This window comes from Miniopterus schreibersii, assembly GCF_964146895.1.
Source record: "Miniopterus schreibersii genome assembly, chromosome: 1".
Taxonomy (NCBI): domain Eukaryota; kingdom Metazoa; phylum Chordata; class Mammalia; order Chiroptera; family Miniopteridae; genus Miniopterus; species Miniopterus schreibersii.
This window is the reverse complement of record NC_138101.1, coordinates 148200659-148223012: the sequence shown is the minus strand read 5'-3', so window position 1 is coordinate 148223012 and position 22354 is coordinate 148200659. Positions and strand designations below refer to the sequence as shown.

The following is a 22354-nucleotide window of genomic DNA, read 5'->3' as shown; positions in this document are numbered from 1 at the left end:
GAAAAAAAAATCGCCTTAAAATGGAGAAAGGAAAGAAAACATGAAACACAGCATTGCCTCAAGTACATGGGAACTCACACTTATTATTAAAAGTTTTTACCACATTAAGGGACCCTGAGTTACACTAAATTCAAACAAGTGCATCTCAATAGATGGCATTTCAATAATGGTATCATCTTGTTGGATATATAATGGTTCACAGTTAAATTCTTCCAAGTCTGTTGTACGGTTAAAATTTCCAACCCAAAAAGTTGGAGGATGGGGGGGAGGAGGGGAAGAAAGAAGAAAATCAAGTAGCTCCTCTTTATTAATTTCTCCCTTCATAAAAGCCCCACTAATCGTGAAATACAGTCTACATCTCTCTGAGAAACTAAAAGAGAACTACCAAGAGATGACTATAAATGATGCTTCCATTAATAATTTCCATTCCTTTCAAGTTTCAGGTTTACAGTTTAAACACATACAGCCCAAGGGTGAAGGGATCCTAGGGGTGCTCAGCCCAGTTTCCAGCCTAAAGCAGCATCGCTCTGTGGCTGCCCCAGGGACCTCTACAAAAGCCCGTAACTGGAGCTCAGAACAGTAAGTACCTCTCCCTGCTGGGACTGAAACACAAACCGTAGGAGTGGAGAAGTAAGGTAGGTGGAGTGGAATAAAGGAGATTTATTTTGCACCCCTCTTCCATTGTTCTCGCCTTTTCTTTTGCTAAGTCGGGTGTCAGTGGCTTGCTGATATTTTAACTCTGTTCACTAAAAAGGAAAAAAAATTCCTCTCTATGCAATGTGTCCACCTCAGGCTTCACGAGCCAGAAAGCACAGGTTGAGTCTGAATATCCAAATCTCAATGGCTCGGATCCTTTGCTCATTTGATGGCACAGCCTGCCCCTCCTACCCGGGTAATGGGCCTTGCGGCTCATCTCCACCGCTTCCCAAGTGCGCTCTCAGCCCTGCCCTGAGGCGTCTGGGGAGGGACCTTTCTGATTCTAGAATGCAGCTGGGTCTCTGCTGCTGGTGCCTGAATCCTGCAGGAATTGAAAATCAACTGTTCTCCATGTTAGGGAGAAACTGGAACACTACCTCCAGTCTGGCTGCCAGAGATCCTTGTCACCCCTCCTGCCAAGTCTGAAGGGGAGGGTGGGGCTGGGGAGGGTGGACGGCAGGACTTCCCACAGAAATTCAGCTTCGGGCCTCAAAATGCTGCAGCAATCCCTGATCTAGCTCTCTCCTCCTTCCTGGCCGGGGGCTCTGAGCTTAGATCAGCAGCCCACAGGCCCGCAGGCCCTCAGAGATCCAGCTCTGACGTAGAAACCTGCTTGCATCACTACAGCAGTGAGTATTGCTGTCACCTACTTCGGTCTAAGGTGATGCGGGATACGTGCTTAGGACACTTTCTAAATAAGGGCAGAGCTCCAGCTGGTTTGGCTCAGTGGTTAGAGGGTCGGCCTGTGGACCTAAGAGCCGGCCAAGGGCAGGTACCTCTGCTGCAGGCTGGATCCCCGGCCTGGCGAGGGCAAGCGCAGGAGGCCACCAATTGATGTGTCTCTCTCACATCAGTATTTCTCTCTCTCTCTCTCTCCCTCCCTCCCTTCCAGTTTCTCTGAAAAGCAATGGAAAAAATATCTTTGAGTGAGGGTTAAAAAAATAAATTAAAATAAAATATAAATAAGGGTAGACAAGGATTTTATTTTTACCTTGGAAAGGGATACAAGTTCCTAGATTACATCAGCAGCCCTCACGTATTTAGAGATATATTCCTTACACACACACACACAGCTAGTGGAGCTGTGTGGCAGATTAGAGATGGAAGCAAATTCTTTGACACGCTCCCCATGGAGGGCAGGGCCTCTGCCTTCCCGGTGAATCTGGCTGGCCTGTGTGTGACTGAGAGGACAGTGGAGAAAGTGAGGCTACACTGGATCTGCCCTGGTCTTTACAGGACTGGCAGTGTCTGCCCTGACCTCTGGGAGCACTGCACCACCCATAGCAAGTCCAACTACCCTGCATGAGAAACTATGTGGGGAGGCCCCGAGGCTACGTGGAAAGGGAGATGGCCCAGCTGAGGCCAGTCTTCCAGCCATCCCTGTGGAGGCCAAGGTACTAAGTGAGGCCCTGGCCCCTCCAGTTGAACCCAGTCACCAGGCGAGTGACCTCAGCCAACTCCACCTGATGCAGAGAAACCAGCTGATTCCTGACTTGTGCATAGTGGCCACTGTTTGCATTTGCTGCGTTGGAGGCCTGGGTAGGACACATTCTGTAGGAACCTCCACGCTGTGCTCAGAATGTTCACTCGCTCTCAACACCCAGGCCCTGTGTCTCGTCTGTCCCTCCTCATCGGACTCCTTCCCACTGGGCGCAGACATCTGGGGCCCTCAGAAGTACAGTCACCATGGGACCAACTAGGTTCATTAGACAGGTTTCAACTTTTTTCCTACTAGCAGTTGTAGGTACAGTGACTACATGCAGAGATACACTCAAAATACCAGAGCCCCTCCGCTGCCCAGCCAGGACATCCTGTTACACTTCCTTTACTAGTTGCCGTGATTGTTATTTCAAAGTTCAAAAATAAGGTTAGGATATAAAGATTAAGCAGGAGAAAAAAGTAAATATTTTCACATTTTTCTTTTTAGAATTTCAGTGGAAGGAAAGTGTACAGATAAGCATGGTACTTTAATCTTTATTTTTTTCTTTGTAACCAGCGTTTCTCTTCCCCAGATTTCATCTCCTGAAGCCTGTGCTGCATTTCAGGATATAAATCTAAAAGTTCCCCATTCTCCGTCTCTGTGAGAGCTGTTTTGCCCCCATTTTCTCTTTCTCTGCCCCTGCTATAATTAGCGTTCCTAGCTTGGATCCGTAGTTGCTCCTGCTCTGAGTCAGATGCCAAGAACACCTCTTCAGTCTGGTTCCCGGGGTGTTGGCATTGATGTGCTGTACTCGGGCATCAGTGTGATGCTCAGTAATGTGGAGTTCTTTCTGTTCTAAGGGCTACATTACACTGTTTATAGAGCAGCAAGGAAATGCCTCACCTTCCCCTGCTGACAAAGGGTTCAGGAATTTGCTGTCCAAGTTACCACCTCCCATTTTTCCAGAGGACCTTCATTTTCTGATCATCTCACATCAAGTTGTAGGGTGTTGTGAAAAGCATAAAAAAGACTTAAATATGACGGAGGAAGAATTGAATGGGTTAGTTAAGACTTGTTTCAAGTTATAAAAAAAGTAGGGTGGCCATAAGATTTAATATTCAAACTTTGAGAAAGAAAGGAGGACCTGCTAATTATTCCAAGACAATAGGCATATACTTGGACTATCCCAGGCAAAAAGGGCCTATTCCACCATTAAAATACCCCAGCTCAAGTGGGTTTAATAAATAAAGGGCCCACATATTCAATTCAACCAGTTTCTTCTAATGTCTCTGCTCTGCCTTCTGGATGGCAGCTTTCTCCTAAGACTGGGTCTTCCTTTGGTCATAGGATGGATGCCAGTAAGACCCTGTGGTCTTGGGATGTGCGCCAGTAGCAACTAGAGCTCCATGCGGCCGCAGGGAGAGCCCTCCTGCCCCAGCATTCCAAGCAAGAATTTCAAGGTTTGAACATTTATGTCACATGCTCACCACTGGATAAATGAGTATGTGACATAAGTGGACAATGGCCCACCGTTGGAACAATGAATAGGATCAGTTTCTCACAAGAACTGGGGCAGTTTGGGGATGAGTAGCTTTTTTTAATAAAATTAAAATCTGGGTAATAATAATGTCAAAAAAAGAATGTCCAGCCTGAGAAAAAGTCTTATAACAGTTTATTTGAGCCAAACTGACCACAATTGCCAGGAAGCAAAATCTCAATGGATTGAGAAAGTGCTCCTGAGAATGGCCCTTATTTTGTGCATTAGAATAAAAGGAGGAGACTTAGGAGGGTTATATGAAATTCACTTGGTGGTAGATTTCCATTTGGTGGAAATCTCTGAGTTTGCATAAACAATAAAAGAAGAGACATGTTGTTCTTTTGCATTGATGGGTACAAGATAGTTTTTAACATTTACAGCACAGAGAGATGGTATGTGAGTAACAAGATAACATGGTCTTATGCTCTGGTGCCTGAGGTTGTTCCTTCAAGGAGACTGGAAAAAAAATTACTCTGTCATTTCAAAGGCATGTTACCTTAGATGCACAAAGACAATAGTCAGTTTCAAAGGTAAAGATTGGCCTTTGTGCAGGGAGCTACAGACCGAGGACGTGACTACTCACCAGGCCCCGCTGTCAGCTGTGTGGTTACTTTAGTCTCTGGGTAAGGTCAGCCACGTGGGCCTCCCCTGAGCTTGTCAGGTTTAGTATGTGGCCCCTTTTATCCACATAAAGAAAGGAGGTGAATACTGCATAGATCAACAGGAAATATCTGCTCTATCGGAAACGAACCTGAAATCAATAAGTGACTTCTTTTATGCTAAGAGCGGGACTTCCTAGGTATAAATTCAGGTTTTATCAATTAATAGTCATGTGACTTTGTATTTAACTGAAATCTCATTTTCCCAACTTGGAAAATAAGATAACAGTAACTTCCTTATATGTTATTATGGGATTAAATGAGTTAATATATGCAAAGTGTTGATAACATTGTCTGGCATATAGTAAGTGCTTAATAAATACCTGTTAACCTCTACTGTAATAGTTATTTAAGTGAGTCTCGAGGGGGATATTGATGGAAATCTGTAAAGAAATGCTAAGGTATCAACAATAGAGAAATCCACTTGGTTGAGGGAAAATAATGAAGGCAGACATGAGAGCTGGAGAAAGGAATTGGGTGAGGACTTCATATGGGCAGGAGAATGATCCCCAATAAACAGATGGATAAAGTCAGGTTTCAGAAGTTTTTAAATGGTTCCTGCCCAAGGTGAGTCTGTCCTTCTTAAACATTCCAACAGACTCTCTTTGGAGCTTTTTCCAGTGTTTCATGATCAAGAAATTCTCCGTTATATTCAAGATAAATCCCTCTGGTTGCCCCATAAGCCTGTTTTATGTCTTCACGCAGGATGAAACATGGGAAAAGGTTTAACAGACATGGAGAGCTAAGTTGGAGAGTCAGAGATGTCGCAGAGGGAAAGTGACAAGCCTCACTGACGTCCATTTCTTAGGGGCAGGGAGAAAGGGTAGTGTCAGAGGCTGGCCGGTAAAAGGCTCAAAGGCTCGGGAGACAATGGTATCTCTGACAAAGGGGGGGGTCTGCTAGATAAGTTGGATTTTTAAATATAAGGTACTACCAGGGCTTTGATAGTAAAATCAAAATCGTGCCAGAACAGTAAAGAAGACATTTCCCTTTCTCTCTGTCCCCCAGTAGATAAGTAGGCAGTTAAAAAGGGAGGAAAGGGAAAATCTTGCAAACAATGGGAACTTTTAGCAATCTGTATACATTCTGGCAAGGCTTGCTCATTAGAAAAACATCAAAAGTGTTTATTATCAAGTCCAACTTTTTGGTGTGTGGGGCAGTGCAGGTGGGGGTTGGGGGCTGGCTTCTCTTTGCCTCCCAGGGACTTTGGTAACAAAGTGGTATTTGATTACTCCAGTGGTCAATCGAGTGAGCCTTCTACCTTATGAATACAAGCTGAACCATTCATAACCACATGTGTATAGTCATTTTATTATTTTTTAAATATGTTTGTATTCATTTTTAAAGAGAGAGGAAGGAAGAGAGAAAGATACATCAACCGGGGATTGAACCTGCAACCTGGGCATTTGCCCTGACCAGGAATTGAACCAGTGACCTTTTGGTGCACACGACAATGCTCAACCAACTGAGCCACATCTGCAAGGGCATGTGTAGGCATTTTAGGTTTTGTTTTTCTTTGTTTCTCTATGGATTTTTGGGGAGACTAGACTCTTGTATTTAAAGAGAAATTATATGTTTTTATTATTGGTTTCAAGAAAAGACAAACTGGATTATCCAAATTTTGGTTATTAGCATAACTGCATTAAATGTGATTTTCCAAAACTTAAATACATTACAAAGGTTATCTGAGGTTTAACTTGCTATACACAGAGCACCTGCTAATCATTTTGCATCAAAAATAATAAAGATTAAGTGTCTGCCTCTGAAGTTTGTGCTTTGATTTGGGAAGTGGAAATACGTAGTTGCATCACTGATAGAAAATTGAAATCCTAAGGAGAATTGTGTCCCACAGGAAAAATATCAAAAGAATTTGGTTTTTTTTTACTTCTGTTCTTGCTCTTCTAGCATATTTTGCTTGTGTAACAAATTATGGAATTTTATTATATAACCATCTTATCTCCATTATCAAATCGATGGCAAATAACATGCTTTTTTTTCCCCTTACAAATAAGAGTTGCTTAAAAGGTAAAATGAACGAATAAATGAATCTGTTATACTTGAGAAAATAATTCAGAGTCTTGATTTTGTTCACGAGAAGCTTTGAAATATTATGAGAATTGATGCAAATTTAGGGATACAATAAAGTTGCATTTTATCTTTTAAAATATATCTGACCCTAATTTATTAATATGTTTAAGAATTCAATTCTTGCTTAACCATTTGACCTACCACTGTCCACTAGTCTCAGTTATTTAACAACTTAAACTGACACTTAATAAGTATGTAAATGAAAGCACCCTAACATAATACAGGTATCTTCCCAAGTGCCAATTATATGCCTCAACATTCCCTTCAATTTGAATGTGTTAGTAAGAATCTAATTACCCTGGTTTATAGCTGATGGAATTACAGAAGGAGATTTCTCTCTTCCATACTTATTAGACCTCAATAAGTGTTCCTTTGCAATCTGTTGCTATTCAATTACCAAGTAATAACTGTCTTAATGAATCTAATTGAAATGCTTATTTCAGACTGCTATCACACACAAAAAGGAGGCTTCACTCGGAAGCTGCCACTGGATGGGCCTGACTTGTTTATCCAGAAAGAAGTGACTTCACTGGGAAGCAGTTCACATTGTGAACGTTCTTACAGAGTTTCAGGACATTCCCTTTTTCACATCCACATATCGTAAAACTTAAGCTCCTATTTAAACTTAAATCCTTGCTACTCTAGCCCATGTTTAAATATGTTTTTATTGATTTTTTTTTTTTTTTTTAGAGAGAGGAAGGGAGATGGAGAGAGAGAGAGAAACATCAACCAACTGCCTCCTGCGCACCCCTTACTGGGGACTGAACATGGCACCCAAGCATGAGCCCTGATCAAGAAGCAAACAGGTGACCTCTCAGTACAAGGGACAACGCCCAACCAGCTGAGCCACACTGGCCAGGGCATCCAACCCATATTCACATAAACACTCACACAATCATTTGGCCCGCATTATTCCTTATAATAAGAAATGTTTGTTTAGCTTTCCTAAATGAAGACAGAATAACAGTAAAATTTAAAATATGTATAATTATGTGTAGGGTACTTTTTAGTGCCAATGTTGCCTAAATACTTTACATTATAGAAACTTATTTAATCTCCACAAACTCCCTAAAAGGGATATATACTGTTATTGTACCCATTTAACAAGACTAAACTGAGTATAGTTTATTTTTTGGAGAAGGGCTAATTCACACAGTTTATAGGCTAACAAATGACAAAGATGGTGCTGCAATCCCGGGTCAACTGGCTTCCACCGCAAAAACAAGACTTGAAAAAAAAACCCAAAAAACAAAACAATAAAAACCACAAGACTTGACGTGAATGTTAGAGTTTAGCTGATGCAACCTCTTATTACTCAGGACATTGAGGTTACAAGCTCACACAGCAAAGAAGGGACTAGATCCTGAGGCCTCGTCCTGTGCACTTTGGCCTAAACCATGCTGCACTGTTTAAAAACAACAAAAACGGTTACAAAGCAAAAATACCAATAACATCTCTTCAGTTAGATGTTCTATGAAACACTCCCTCCACCTTTTTGTAACTTTTGTTTAGATCAGCAACTGGGTCTTAAAACTCATTCATCTCAGAGTGTGTAAGAAGATAGCCCAAAACATACCACCGTATTTATTTACTTTAAGAAGAAACTTAAATTTTATTGGCCCAAACACAAAAGTAAAATTGGTTCAGGGACTTGTGGATCCCTGATAATTGACACTTTTTATGCAGTTGCTCTGATGCTGGCCCATTTTAAACCACCCTTGGACGACAACTGGCATAGCCACAGAGTTGCTGGCACAGCTGTACGAAGCCCAGAGACTCATGGAAAGTTAAGAGCCTCACCGGGATGCTCTCCTCAGGTTGTGTCCTCACAGTCATGGTGATGGACACATCCCACAGACCAGCTTTGAGACATACGCTGCATGGATTTTCTTCTCCGCCAAATATGGCCATGGGGTCAGGTGACACCTCAGTGACTGCAAAGATTTCTGATAGAACAATATCTCTATGGAATTAACAAGCATTTCAGATTTTCAAAAACTATCTGACAAGAATAAAAACCGCACTTTATATATAAATTATCTAGGTTTGCTGAAGCATCACTTTATGACCTATATAGGTGTGGTTTTTATTTTTAACCATTGATCCATCTCAGCAGTGACTCGTGTCATGCCTCCAGCTATGAAGAGCCATAAAGGGAGTTGCCCAGCCTGTTTCTGTCCCACGTTGTCATCTGTGCAGCTTTCTTCTCAATTTAAGTTATGATGTTTGCCTCCAGATATCCAGGCTGGTCCATGCAAGTTCCAAGGGCTTTATGACTCCTTTTGCATTCACTTAGGAACAGTAAAAAAGGAACAAGGGTCATATCTATCTCGTTAAGATAGTATGAAAAACATGGAGACTTCAAACAGGGAAATATCTTATTTTTTGTAGAAAGAAAACAACACGATAAGAGTAAGCTATTTACCCTCTTAAGAAAGCCCAAGTTCCCTCAGCCAGCCAACTTAATTGTTTTGAGTTCCACTAACGTGCCAAGCACTATGCTAGGCTCCCTGGTTCTAGGACTTACAGCCTAGAGCACTACAGCCTACAGTTTTTGGAAAGTTCTCAGAAATGTCCTTACAGTGATATCCACGGGAAAAATCACAGTGGGAGACGGGGAATATGCAAGGGAGAAATGAGAGTTTAACTTAATCCTGTCCTTCCTAAATAGAAAAGACCCAGATCATTAGACTCCAGCAGGCAGGGACCCATCCTATACAGAGACAGTGGGTTTATGGAACAAAAAGAATTGCCAAGAATTTTTTAAGTCCAAAATTTTTTATATATATATGTGTGTGTGTTTGTGTGTGTATATGGAAAATGACTATTTGTATGTATAGAAGGTTCATATGAATTGAAAATATTTTCATTTGATATTTTTAATGTGGAATTGTGTAGGTGTATACTATAGTTGTAAGCAGTAAATTTAGTAGAGAATGTGGAAATTTCTTTCCACAAGGGAATTGATTGTATAATATTTATAGAACATGCAGTACATACTGTATTCTAATCTGATTTTTCTTTTCAAGATAGTGGGATGCTTGGTTTTAAGATTCTACAGGGATTATTTACTTATGAAATGTGACTATCTTTACTTTGTTGTTGCTTTAAGGTGAACTGTGTCAACAACCGGTGAAGTGTTTGCATTATTTTGCGAGTCACCCAAGGACCCCAACCTCCAATGCAATCCAGAGAGTGACTTATCAGTGGTCCACAGGCATGGCCTAGTGCAGCGGCAGCCCTCGAGAATTTCATTTTGTCTCTTCCCATTCTCTGTCTCTGTCTCCATCTCTCTCTATCTCCTTTTGCTTCCTTGGCTCTTAACTGTCCTCTTAAAATATCAAAATCAATTTGAGACTCCTTGTTTCTGGTCCAAAGAGTTGATATGGATGAATTTAATGATCTAAACTCTGGGTTTGAATATCTTGATGCAAAAAGAAAGGAAATAATCCGAGACTATTATGAGAGACCCGTAGTATGAAGGGAGGCACACAAGCCTAAAGGCGAACTTATCATTAAGGCCATGAAAGAAACAAATCCTGACTCTGTGGAGCACACATTGGCTAAGACAAGTCGATAAAACACCAACAAATAAGAGCACATCTAATAGTAATAAACATTATGAAGGGAATAAAAAGTGAAGGTAGGGCTCAGGAGGAAGGGGTTATTTCAAGTAGGGAAGGCCTCCTGTGAGAAGGTAACACTTAAATCGAAACCTTATAAGCTGTGCAACTGTAGGTCAACTACCTAACCTTACTACATCTTTCAAAGGTAAAATTGGACTAAAAGTTCCCAGCTCTTAGCTTATTGTGAGAGCAAAGGAGAGGAAAATATATGTGAAGTGGTCCAACAAATACTATCTGTTACTGTCATTGACAAAATGCCGCATCAGTTAGGGTCTGAGCAAGAAAGTGACAAATTAGGATAATTTGTGTAGAGTTTAATAAGGAAAGAATTTACAAATTGTGGGCAGGGTGAAGGGAAATGAGAAAAGAGCAGTAACTGGGTTTAGTAAGAGCAGACAGCACTTCTCACCTTTAGACCTGTGAGGGAAGAACAAACTTTCCTCTGCCCTCGAGGTTCTTCTGGCTGGTCCAATGATCAATGGGCATGAGACATATTAGCAAGAGAAAATAACCAAATTTATTATGTACATATGTATGGGAACCCCGCATACGTGAGAGAGCCAGAGACCCCACATGCAGAAAGGTTCACAGTTAGAAAGGGAACATGGGTATACAAGGCATCCTGAGCTAGGTAAGGTGCCTCGGGGGTTTCAAAGGGTCATCGCACTTTTTCCAGCCAGTGCCAAGCCATGGGCATCTCTCAGGACAACTGGTACAAATGCCACAAGTCCAGGGGCAAGAGAAAGCCCTACCATAAGAAGCAAAAATATAAACTGCCAACACTAAGATTGGCCCTGGTTGCATATACAGTCCCCATGCGGGAGAGAACGAGACGTATGGAGCCTTGAGGCTGGATGCGGGCAACTTCCCTGGGGCTCAGAGTGCTGTCCATGCAAAACAAAGATTATTGATGTTGTCTACGATGCACCCAACAACAAACTGGTCCTCACCAAGACCCTAGTGAAGAACTGCGCTGTGCTCATTGACAGCACACCTTACCAACAGCTCCACTAGGCACTGCCCCTGGGCCGCAAGAAGGGGGCCAAGCTGACTCCTGAAGAGGAAGAGATTTCAAACAAAAACTATGAAAGAAAATTTAGAAGAAATATGATGAAAGGAAAAACAATGCCAGATTCAGCAGACTTCTCGAGGAGCCGGTCCAGCAGGGCAAGCTTCCTGCCTGAATCTCTTCAAGACCAGATCAGTGCGGCGGAGCAGGTGGCTACGCGCTAGAGGTCAAGGAGCCGGGGTTCTATCTGAGGAAAATCAAGGCCCCGAAAGGCAAATAAATCATCCTCCCTCCTGTCTTAGATGGTGTACTAAAGGTGTTTATTATTCTGGGGGCCGAGGGGAAAGGTCAGTGGAGGGTGATAAGCAGAACTGTAGTAAATGGAAGTTTGCCCGGCCCTATAGATAAGTCAAAAGAAGCTGTCTCTGATATAGCTTAGGCAAGACCTCTCATTCAGATTCTTCTGGGTAGTTAAGAGTGGGGGTGGAGCAGGCAAAAGTTGAGTTTGCTGCTAAACTTGCTTTTTAGCTCAAAACAATCCGCATACCATGGAGGCCCATCTGAGAAAACCGAGTGTGGCTGCTGACACTTAGGCAGAGGGAGGCTCGTGGAGCAGGCGGCGACTGAGGCAAAACCTGGAGGCCTTGAAGGCGTGTTATGCGCAGGATTAGGTTGGGCGCTGCTGGGGCTACAAGGATGTGCTAGGTATGGAGTCCACCAGCATATGGGCCCACAGTGAAGACTGGAAAATGACACGTACACATGCAGTTTGATTGCAGCCTAGAAACCGAGTAGGAGTCAGAAAAGGGGTTTGGAGACAGGCTAAGGGGTTCTCAGGGGTCAGCTGCTTCCCGCCAAAGGAGCGGAGGAAGGGCGGTAGAGGAGGTGGCGGGTTTGCCCCACACCTTAAAGGAGAGGCGGGATTCACACGTGTAGTAGTGAATGTGGTGGGGAAACCCTACATGTGCAGAAAATGGAAAATTACGTCAGCTGGAGACTCTGGCCCATGAAACGGAATTAGATTTTGTCATTTCTGTGAACCCGAACCTGTTCCCCGCCCTTCGAACGCTTTTTCTTCTTTCAACCTACATTTCTTCCCTCTTTTATTGCCTTTCTCATTTTTCTCTTCCGTCTGTCTTCATTTATGAGAGGAGGATTTGGGTGTAAGGGCAAATGGGAGAGAAGTGGGGCTCTGCGGAGTATCCGTGAAGCATGTTAAGCCTAGAAAACTGTGGGGTTCAGAACAAGCCAAGATATGCCTCGGGGGTATGCAGGTTACTTTGAACTAACAGCAATTTTAGCTTCAGGCTCAAGAGAATCTTCTGCCCCTACCTTTAACTAGCTAGAAGAATTGAATGATAGGTCTTGTCATAATAAGAGATTATCAGAGGTAACGTCTTCCGACTATATACTTATAGGGCAGAGAAAACTTATTATCTTATCCTGCAATGACCCTTTGAAGCCCCCAAGGTACCTTACCTGCTCCCTAGCTCAGGATGTCTTATCTACTCAATCCCCTTTCTATCTCTGAACCTCTCATGTATGCAGGGTCCCTGACTTTCATCTGTGTGGGGCTCCCGTATGCAGGAGATTAAATTTTATTTTCTCTTGTCAATCTGCCTCCTGTTGATTTGATTATTTGGCCAGCCAAAAGAACCAGAGGAGGGAAAGGGGAATTTTCCCCCTTCCCCACGTTTCCCAAGCTCTAACTCAGTCCTATTCCAGGGATCACAGCATGGAAAATGATGGGTGATGTTAGGCAAATGAAACAAAATGACCCCAGAGCACAGGTTATTTACTTTATCCCTTTAACCCAATTCTTCTGCTTCTCTACTCATTTTCTGAGAACCAAAATCTACTTTTGCCCACTTCTGTATATGTAGCCCATAATAGGCCTTCAATGCATACTTGTTTGATTGAATCGATAACTAAATTACTGAACAAACAACCCTGGCTTCTAAGCATGACTTAGGGAAATGATAGAAAATAATGAGGACCCATCATTTAGGCCAGGTTGGAAGGGCTTTGTACATACATAAAACTAAAGAAGCTGGACTTTATTACTTTCTCTCTCTCTCTTTTTTCTATACAGAATGACTGAAGCTTTATAAGCTATCAGGGAACATTTTAGTGACCAAGGCTATTTTAGAAAGATCATTCTAATGGTTATGTAGAGGATCAGTAGGTGTGGTACAAAGTCTGATGTACATCTAAGCTTTTGTTGCTTTCGAAAAGTGACAATAGCCCCGCCAGGGGTGGCTCAGCTGTTGAGCATCAACCTGAGATCCAGGAGGTCATAGTTCGATTCCTGGTCAGGGCACATGCCTGGGTTGTGAGCTCTATCCCCAGCCAGGGGCGTGCAGGAGGCAGTCGATCAATGATGACTCTCTCACCATTGATGTTTCTATCTCTCTCCCTCTCCCTTCCTCTCTCTGAAATCAATAAAGATATATTTTTTAAAAATTAAAATAAAAGAAAACAAAAAAACTACAATAAAAACTTCAATGAACATCCTGGACAGTGTGGTTCAGTTGGTTGGGAGTTGTCCCATGAACCAAAAGGTTGCCGGTTCAATCCCCAGTCAGGGCACATGCCTGGATTTTGGACTCAATTCCTCGTGGGGGTGTGTGCAAGAGGCAGCCAACCTGTGTCTTGCTCTCACATCATTGTTTCTCTCTCTCCCTTCCTCTCTCTCTAAAAATCAATAAAAAGTCTTAAAAAAATACACTCTAATGAACAAAGGGCTTTTTAGTCCAAACATAAATGTGGCTGCCTTAACTTTATTGTCTATTAATGGAAATAAATATACTTTATCCATCTTCGTGGTCTATGGGTTTTGTATAGTTTTAGAAGACCATGTGTCCTCATGAAACTAGTGTGAACTAAATCTGTTCAATTATTTATCATATAAGTAAAGTATAAAGTCACAAGGAATGCTTAGATCCTTAATGGCAAACAAGACTACCTTCAAACTAAGAAAAAGAAATAATGTCAGAGCAAAGGAAATTGTCACCTTTTAACATCCCTGTGGGAAAGAAAATTCTTTGATTTCCATGTCTCTTTAAAGTGCTGGACATCAAAGTTGCATGAAGGTCAGACTTGTAGAAGCAGATTGTTTTGTTTGTTTCTGCCATCTGAGTAGCAGGCACCTGATGGTCACACCTTAACATACAGATTTGGTTAGCCATTTGGGATTTTCTTTGCCAGAGCCAACCGAAATGCACTGGACTATAGCTGAGGATAACTCAGGTCCACCTATGTGTGCTTTTTGCACCTCTAAAACCATCCAAGCACCTCTTTGTTAACATATCATCACAAATATTGATTAGTCACTATGACATATTACATATGGCTATAAATTTTTTACAGTTTCTTCTATCATGCAGTAGAATCTACCTCCTGAATCTGGGCTGGACTTAGGACCTGCTCTGACCAAAAGGAAGTATAGCAGTGTGATTTTGTGTGATTTCCAAGCCTCCACTTAGAGATCTTGGGGTTTCCCCTCTCTCTTGGAACTCTGCACCTTGAAGCAAGCCTAGGGTAGCCTCTTTGGAGGTGAGAGATCATATGGAGAGAAAGAGAAATGGGGAGAAAGGAAGAGAGAGAGAAAGAGAGAGAGATCATGCAACAGTGGAGGTTCAGTTATCCCAAACATTCTAGCTGAGGCCCAAGATATGTGAGGCCATCACAAACCAGTCAGCTTCACAGCCAGCTCTACCAACTGATGGACATCAAAGCCAACACCATGTGGAGCAGAGATCAGCTATCTCAACTGAGCTTGCCCAAATTGCCAACCTATAGAATTGTGAGACAATAAATTGTTATTGTTGTCAGCCATTAAAATTCGGGATATTGTGGTAGACAAAATTCTAAAGATGCCTTCTGACCCCCAAGATTCCCATTTCCTGCTAACCAGTCAAATACTAATATAGGTACTGCTGTAAAGGGATCTTTCAAATATATTTAAAGCCCTAAATCAGTTGTCTTGTGATGTGGACCTGATGTGATGATTTAAAATGCTGAAGTGAGCACTTTCAAAGTAGCAAGTTTTCTCTGGCTGGCAGCAGAAGGGAATGTCGTAGAGATTCAAAGAATGAGAAGGATTTGTTGTCCCCTTGTTGGCTTAAAGGTACAGCAGACCACATGACAACTAATTCTGGCAGTCCCTACAAGCTGAGTGGCTCCAGCTGACATCCAGCAAGGGTGCTGGAACCTCAGTCATACAACCCACACTGAATTCTACCAACAGCCTGAAAGAGTTGGAAGTGGACTCTTTCCCAGAATTTCCAGATAAGAACCTACTTCAGCCGAGACCTTGAGTTCAGCCTTGTGAAACCCTGAGCAGGGAACCTGGTGCAACTTGCCCACCTCTCCGACCTAGAGAATGGTGTGCTGATAAATCTCTACGTTTGTGCTAATTTGTTATGCAGCAATAGAAAACTAATAGAAGTTGCTTATTTCAGTCATAGATGACGAATGCATACTCTAGCATCTGTACGGCACATAGGAAAGACACAGCATAGAGCAGGGATTTCAATTCTGGCTGCATGTCAGAACTTTCAGGGAACATTTTACAAATACCGGTGCCTGGGCCCACACTAGAAATGCTGATTTAATTGATTTAATTGTTCTGGGATGTGGCCCAGCCATTGGTATGTTTGAAAAGCTCCCCAGGTGATTCTAACAGGCAGCCAGAATTGAAAGCCACTGATATAGAACAAATTATGTAAGGGTAGATAGATAGATGAGAGAGGGATTTCTACCCTCTCATCCCTCCGCTGTGAGATAACCACCTGGAGCATGTCAGGGGCCATCAGTGAGGGTGCTTTCAGATAGAAGGAACAATATCTGATCAGCAATGGGACCACAAGGGCATTCATCTCTCCCTTCATAGAAAATATGAAGGGCCTCAAGTTGGTGAGATCAGCAACCCTACATAGTCGTCAGCCAAGGATCTGAGGGCTTCCTGTCTCTCTGCTCCGCCATCTGCAGCACGTTGCTTTCCTCCCGGTTCACCTTCATGCTCCCCAGGGGCGGCTGCTGTTCCGTGCAGCATGTGCCACTCACCACCATCCGAAGGAAGAGCGTTCCTCCTCATGCGTTCCCTCTCTGTTAGGGATGGAAACCTTCCCCAAAGCCTTCCCAGACTGGCTCAGCTTCCGCTGGCCAGAATTGGGTTGTTTCCGTGTTCTCGCTGTCAGAGAGACTGGAAAAGAAGTACAGCAGGCCTTTGAATAATGCCATTTTGTTCAGCATCATTTTGATGAGGTGCCATAGGAGCTTAACCCTTGGTTATGTCAATTAGTCTCTGGTAAAACTGGTTTTGTTATGTCTTTTCTCTGCAGTTCCAAGAACCTATTGTTACCAGAAAGGGGACCTGGCCCTTGGTGGGTCTGCCTAGGGCCAGCTGGTAGTGTGTGGGTTCTTGACTTCCTGGGGGAGAAATTTCACCACACGAGTCCAGGTGAATTTTAGAGGGTGTCTATCAAAGCTAGGACACTGAAACAAGGAAGGGCTGGGGAAATGAGCCTATGCAGGGCTGCTTTGGCTCACTAAGAAGTCAGAGAAAAAGGAGGCACCTCCTTGGGGACAGGTTCAGGGGGTTTGGGACAAACTGCTGCTGACCTTTGCTGCCCTGGTTGCAAGCCTTGTGGGGTCCCTTAGAGTTTAGGAGATGCAAGCCTGTGGGGAAAGGGGGGACACTCTACACCTTTGTTTTGAGGGGTTTTAAAGGCTGGGAGTTTAGGGGAGGTCTTAGGGGAGGATCTCAGTAGAATATTCATCAGCTTTATGCTAATGCACCAAAATGAGATTAAATCTCTTAACTTCATCTGTGCTTGGGTGTGGTTGACACAAATGGCACTGATTGGATTTCTGCTATTTGTCTCCCTGAGTAGAATGATTTAAGCCATTTACTCTCTGGTTGGAGAGGAGAAGAGCAAACTATTTACTCTCAAGTGTCCCTGGTTTAGGGAAAATAGGATTTACTAGACAGTTGCAAACTGCTTGGCATCTTGATTTTCTAGATGGTTGCAAACTGCTGTTTAACTATCTGGTCTGTTTCCCTCTTCCGCTTGTCCTGACTTACCGGCGTGTCTCACTATCAATGACGTTAAATGAGAACTCACTGTACTTGGCATTTTCAGCCTCTTTAAAAATATTCAATTGTGGTGATATCACATGTAAAAATGAGAAAAGTACCCTTCTTCTAGAGCTATCTCTTCATTCCCTGACAGTAGATGACCAATCTAAAACCAGAAACACAAATCCAGTTATGTGATTGATTAAACATTTTCAACAATGGGAATAATTTTCTCCCATTTGCATCCAAAGCTCATTTTCAGAGAACAAGATCTTCCTATTGAATTGTCTTGGCTGTTGACACTCCTGATATAAGTTAGAACAGTGGAAAAAACCAATGAAAAAAATATGCTGGCATACAGCTAGGCCCCTAAAATGCCAATTTAGAAGTTGAATTCTATTTTGTCTGGCTATTGGTTAAGATTATCTAAAAAAAAAAAAGTCTTTAATCTCTTCAAGGTGTCACACAGCCATTACAGAGAGGAGGGGCAAAGTCACTTCTTCAAAGGGAGAACTTGTTAAATTGAGAAAATTCACTTTAAAAAGAATTTTTCTTTAAAGTGGAGATTGGGGAGGAACCCATGGGAATACTGGAAAAGGGTGTGGCTTTCCTGACAGCCCTGACAAGCTTGCTGTCAGAGAGGAGAGAATTCTGCTCCACTAATGATTTCATACTCTCACAAGTTGACATTACCCTAACAGTCTTATTGTCCTCAGACCTGCCCGCTCTCTATTCATCAGCTTCCTTGCTTTTGGTTATCCTGGAATCCAGGGAAGAGAAGACAAAGGAGAAAATCTGGCTTTGTAGGTTTCTGTGTCCTTGCCCTTTGAGACACAAAGAAGAGGGAGCTGCCGCAGCTCCTCCACTGTGAGTCCCGGCCCTGGACCCTCAGCCATCACCTTGTCTCCTGTCTCCTCCGCACCCAGCTCAGCTGCCTGCTGCTGTCCAGGCTGCTCTGCCTGGGTCCTAATTCTGTTCCTCAGAAACTTATTTTCTGCTTTTGATATTTCTAAAATTTTCATATTTCATCAGTTGAGTTCCAGCATCTCCAGGAAAATAAAGAAGAAAAAAAGAGAAAGAAATACACTGTTTACACACTTTAGAAACCTAAGGACCTCCAGGTCAATCATAATCAGTGACCTCCCCCTTTTAGCTAAATCAAACCTTCAGGGAGTTCATTTTCAGCAGTGAGCAGAGTTCAACTTTTCTTGAGACCAAATAACTAAGCAGAGTCAGGGGCTGCTCCCAGGATATTTTTCTTTTATTAGAACAAACTTAGAGTCAATCTTAGAGACTTTCCAAAGTATGTTTGAATGAAGCACGTTTCAAAATATGTTAGTTTTAATGATTGTAACCAGCTTTAGTATTTTTGTGTTTCTTTCTAGACTCTCTTCTGTGTGTATACTGACATTTAAAATAATTTGAATTCTATCACTTTCTTCAGTTTAGTATTTTGCTATTTTTATTAAATGAATTTATGATAATTATTTATGTAAATTAAGCAGATATCAAGAGCTCAGCTCTCTCTACCTCTCTGCAGGTGAGTTGCATAGGTAATTGGAAATACTAGCTAGGTAAGTCCTGAAATTCAGATGGGCTTATTTAGGGGGCAGCCTTAATTTAGGCAATCAAGTCAGGCTGAATCTTAAGTTTTGATTTTAGTGTTACGAGTTGCCACAGGTACATATTGACTGACAAATCTCCAGATTGCCTGGACCAGTGAATGGTCCTGCCTCTCAGCCTGAGATGTCCTTGAACTTTGGAGCCTAACTCAGTTCCCAAATGCTCACTAACACCTGAGGTTTTCAAATTGGCAGAAGTCCCCTAAGGGTTCCATTTCCTTTTCACACTTCCTAAAGCCTTCCCCAAGCCCATGGAATGCCCCTTTCAGAATGTTTAAAGAATTCTATAATCCTCTTATTTGGGAACCTGATTTGCAAACGCTAAGAAGGGGGTATGCTTCTAGTATGCTTATCAGCACAAACAGTTGCAAATATCTGGCCAGGCCCTGCCATCTGACTTAGGAAAAAACTCTGAGAGGCTGTCATCAAATCTCCTCCTTCAACAGGCGTTTTCTATGTGCTTATTCTGGGCCTCACAGAAGACCAGGCAGCACAAATCATCAGAAAACATTCTCCTCTAAGATAAAGTCTGACTGCGCTAGCTCCCCCAACCACAGGGAGCAGTGGAAAAATTACAACTGTGTTTAGTTCCCACTATGCAACTCCAGCTCAATATGAAGAAATTCCAATTTAAGAAATAAAGTGCATTCTCCCCCGAGACTCTGACAGTCCACAGGTATGGATCTGGCAGGATGCCCAGAAACCTGGGCACAGTTTGGGCACGTCAGGTTAGTTTCTCTTAACATCACAGAGTCCATCCTCTTTGGTTGCTTTCAACCTACACATCAACTCAATCCAATGATTTTTTCCAAATAATTGATTTGGCATATTCATTACGATGGCCCAGCATGTGACTCACTCACTGAATGTTTCATTTTTTCACTGGATGTTTGGCACATACCCCTGGATACTGTAATCATTCTACCTTTTTGGTTTCTCCTCATTATCCATGAAGTGCTGGAGAGAGGCCATCCTTCCTGAGTGAACACTGATATTCTCTTTCAGCCCTTTCATGGAGCGTGTTGGGTTGTACACAGGACATGAGTGTGAGAATAGGTGGATTAGCCCTGAGTTTTGAAATGGCTGCCATCTGTATTTCTATAACTGTCACAATACCATGAACTCCATTTTTGTACCTTGAAAATGGGAATGACGTCTTCATGGCTCAGTGGTTGAGTGTCGACCCATGAACCAGGAGATCTCCGTTTGATTCTTGGGCAGGGCATGTGCCCGGGGTTGTGGGCTCAATTCCCAGTTGGGGGCTTGCAGGAGGCAGCCCGTCAATGACTCTCATCATTGATGTTTCTCTCTCTCTCCCTCTCCCTTCCTCCCTCTGAAATCAATAAAGACATATTTAAAAAAGAAAATGGGAATGACAAATCTTGTCCCCTTCCGACAGAAAGCGTGTTGAGGATTAACTGAATAGGCCTCAAAATCTCCAAAAAACCCCTGTCCACACAACCAAAGTGCTGACCCTCTCTCAGGTACCAATGGATGTGCTCATCACAGTTTCTAAGTAGGAAAAATAACAAAAATAAAAACAAAAACACCTCAGACTAGATCTGTGATTGATTGGTGATCAGTTGTGAGCCCAGCTGTGTGAGGAACAAGGGTAGATAAACAAAATGCACAAAGCACATCTCACCTTTTAATCAGTTACAAGCCCGTTGGAATTGCTGCTTTCTGGGGGGCAGCAGCAGCAGTGGCTTTCTAGACCAGTGCTGTGCAATATCCAGTACCTCAGTGGCCCTGGGTACGTTCCGAGTGCCCAGAAGCTATACATGCTGGTGGCTCCCATATTGAACGATCCAGGTAGAGGGCATTTCCACCAGCACAGACGGTTCCAGGGGACAGTGCTACTCGACACTGACAAATCTCCCCTCTTATGACTACTCCAACTGGCCTCAGGTCAGTCTTTTATTTTTTAAAATCCTCACCCGAGGGTATTTTTTCCATTGCTTTTAAGAGAGAGTGGGGGGGGGGGGGAGAGAGACATCAGTGTGAGAGGAACACATCAATTAGCTGCTTCCCACACACGCCCGACCGGGGCCAGGGATGGAGCTTGCAACTGAGATACGTGCCCTTGGCCAGAATCGACCCCAGGACCCTTCAGTCCATGGGCTGATGCTCTAACCACCGAGCCAAACAGGCTAGGGCTCAGGTCAGTCTTTAGAGTAGCATCAGGGGGATCCATCTCACACAAATGAAGAACAGTTCCAAGGAACAGTGCATAGGAACAAATGTCGTGTTTTCATACTTTCTTTCACTAAAACCCAGCATAAGAGGCCAAGATGAACCAGGCTGCATGTTACAAAGACATCGAGCAACCAGTAATCAATACCTCATTTTAAAAAGAATCATATCATGCCCCGGCAGGTGTGGTTCAGTTGGTTGAGCGTTGCCCCATGTGCCCAAATGTTGATGGTTCAATCTCCGGTTAGGGCACATGCCAGGGTTTTGGGCAACAATCCATGTTTCATTCTCACATCGATGTTGCTCTCTCTCTCTCCCTTCTCTAAAAATCAATAAAAAAATATTTAAAACGAAGGGAACCATATCATTGGACAGTGTCTAAAATATTCTATTTTCTTTTGTGTGTGAACCTCAGTTGATTCATGGTCTGCATATTCAGGATTTGATTCCCCCACTCGCTCACCCCTATTTGCATGTGATTTTATTATAGGTCCAAATCTTCCCTGTTTATGGTATCATGTCTATTTGATAAAGAATGCAACTTTGGCAGAGATTTGTTTTGCATATTATATATGCAGAAAGGGTAAACAACCACATACAGACCCAAGCTAAATGGCTTAAAATGCATTGTTTATCATGCCTTATTTTATTGCTAATTTCACATATATCTCACATCTACCAGGAACAGACCTCACACACCCATAAAAGCCCACAAACCAAGCTATTGAAAGAGTAATACTTAAGCATAGCATTCATAAAATAGGTAATAGAATTATAGAGTTGGCAGGTTACATAAAACTGTCAGAGATATGGATGTCAAACCATCTCTTTTCAAAAATGGGAAAACTGAAGTCGAAAGAGCTATAGTGCCACAAAGTTGCTTGATGAGTGATGGAGTCAGGATTAGAACCCTGTTCCCAGACAGGGGCTGTTTTGGACACCTTGCTCTTGGCCCTCCTCTGACAAAGAGGGAGAAGGTGAGCTGCAGAGGGGAGAAGGCTGGCCTCTCTCAGATGGCAGGAAGGTCACTTCTCCTGGTGCCTCTGCCACCAGGTCATTGCCTTGCTTGTCAGCCTGCCCTTTCCTCTCAGCCTGCACCAGCCTCTCCAGTGTCCCACTTGGCTTCAAAATTGCCACACTCCAGAGTAACCTCAATGCCTAATCAATGGGATTTCTGGACCCAGAGAACAGGTGGCCTGTCCTAGTTAATTTGTGCCTTTACAATGTCTTCCTTATGAAAACGTCTCCCAAAGGACACTGAAGTATTTATCTTGAAGAGTCAGTTTTAGGGGTCTGTAAATCTCCTGAAAAGTGAAATTCTGCTCAGTCTGTAGCATTCATTACATTATTCAAGATGTCCACAATTGAAAATGGTTAAGTCTGTCCATCAGGGGAGAAGAGAAAGAAAAATCGAAGAACCCA

At 42.8% G+C, this 22354-nt stretch overlaps 1 pseudogene across 1 annotated transcript; it reads left to right on the top strand.

Annotated features, from left to right (window-relative positions):
• Window positions 1–10715: 10715 nt before the first annotated feature.
• LOC308559042 (small ribosomal subunit protein eS8 pseudogene) lies at window positions 10716–11315 on the top strand (annotated as a pseudogene). Its single transcript has one exon. The product of its transcript is annotated as a small ribosomal subunit protein eS8 pseudogene (transcript).
• The last annotated feature ends 11039 nt before the right edge of the window (window positions 11316–22354 follow it).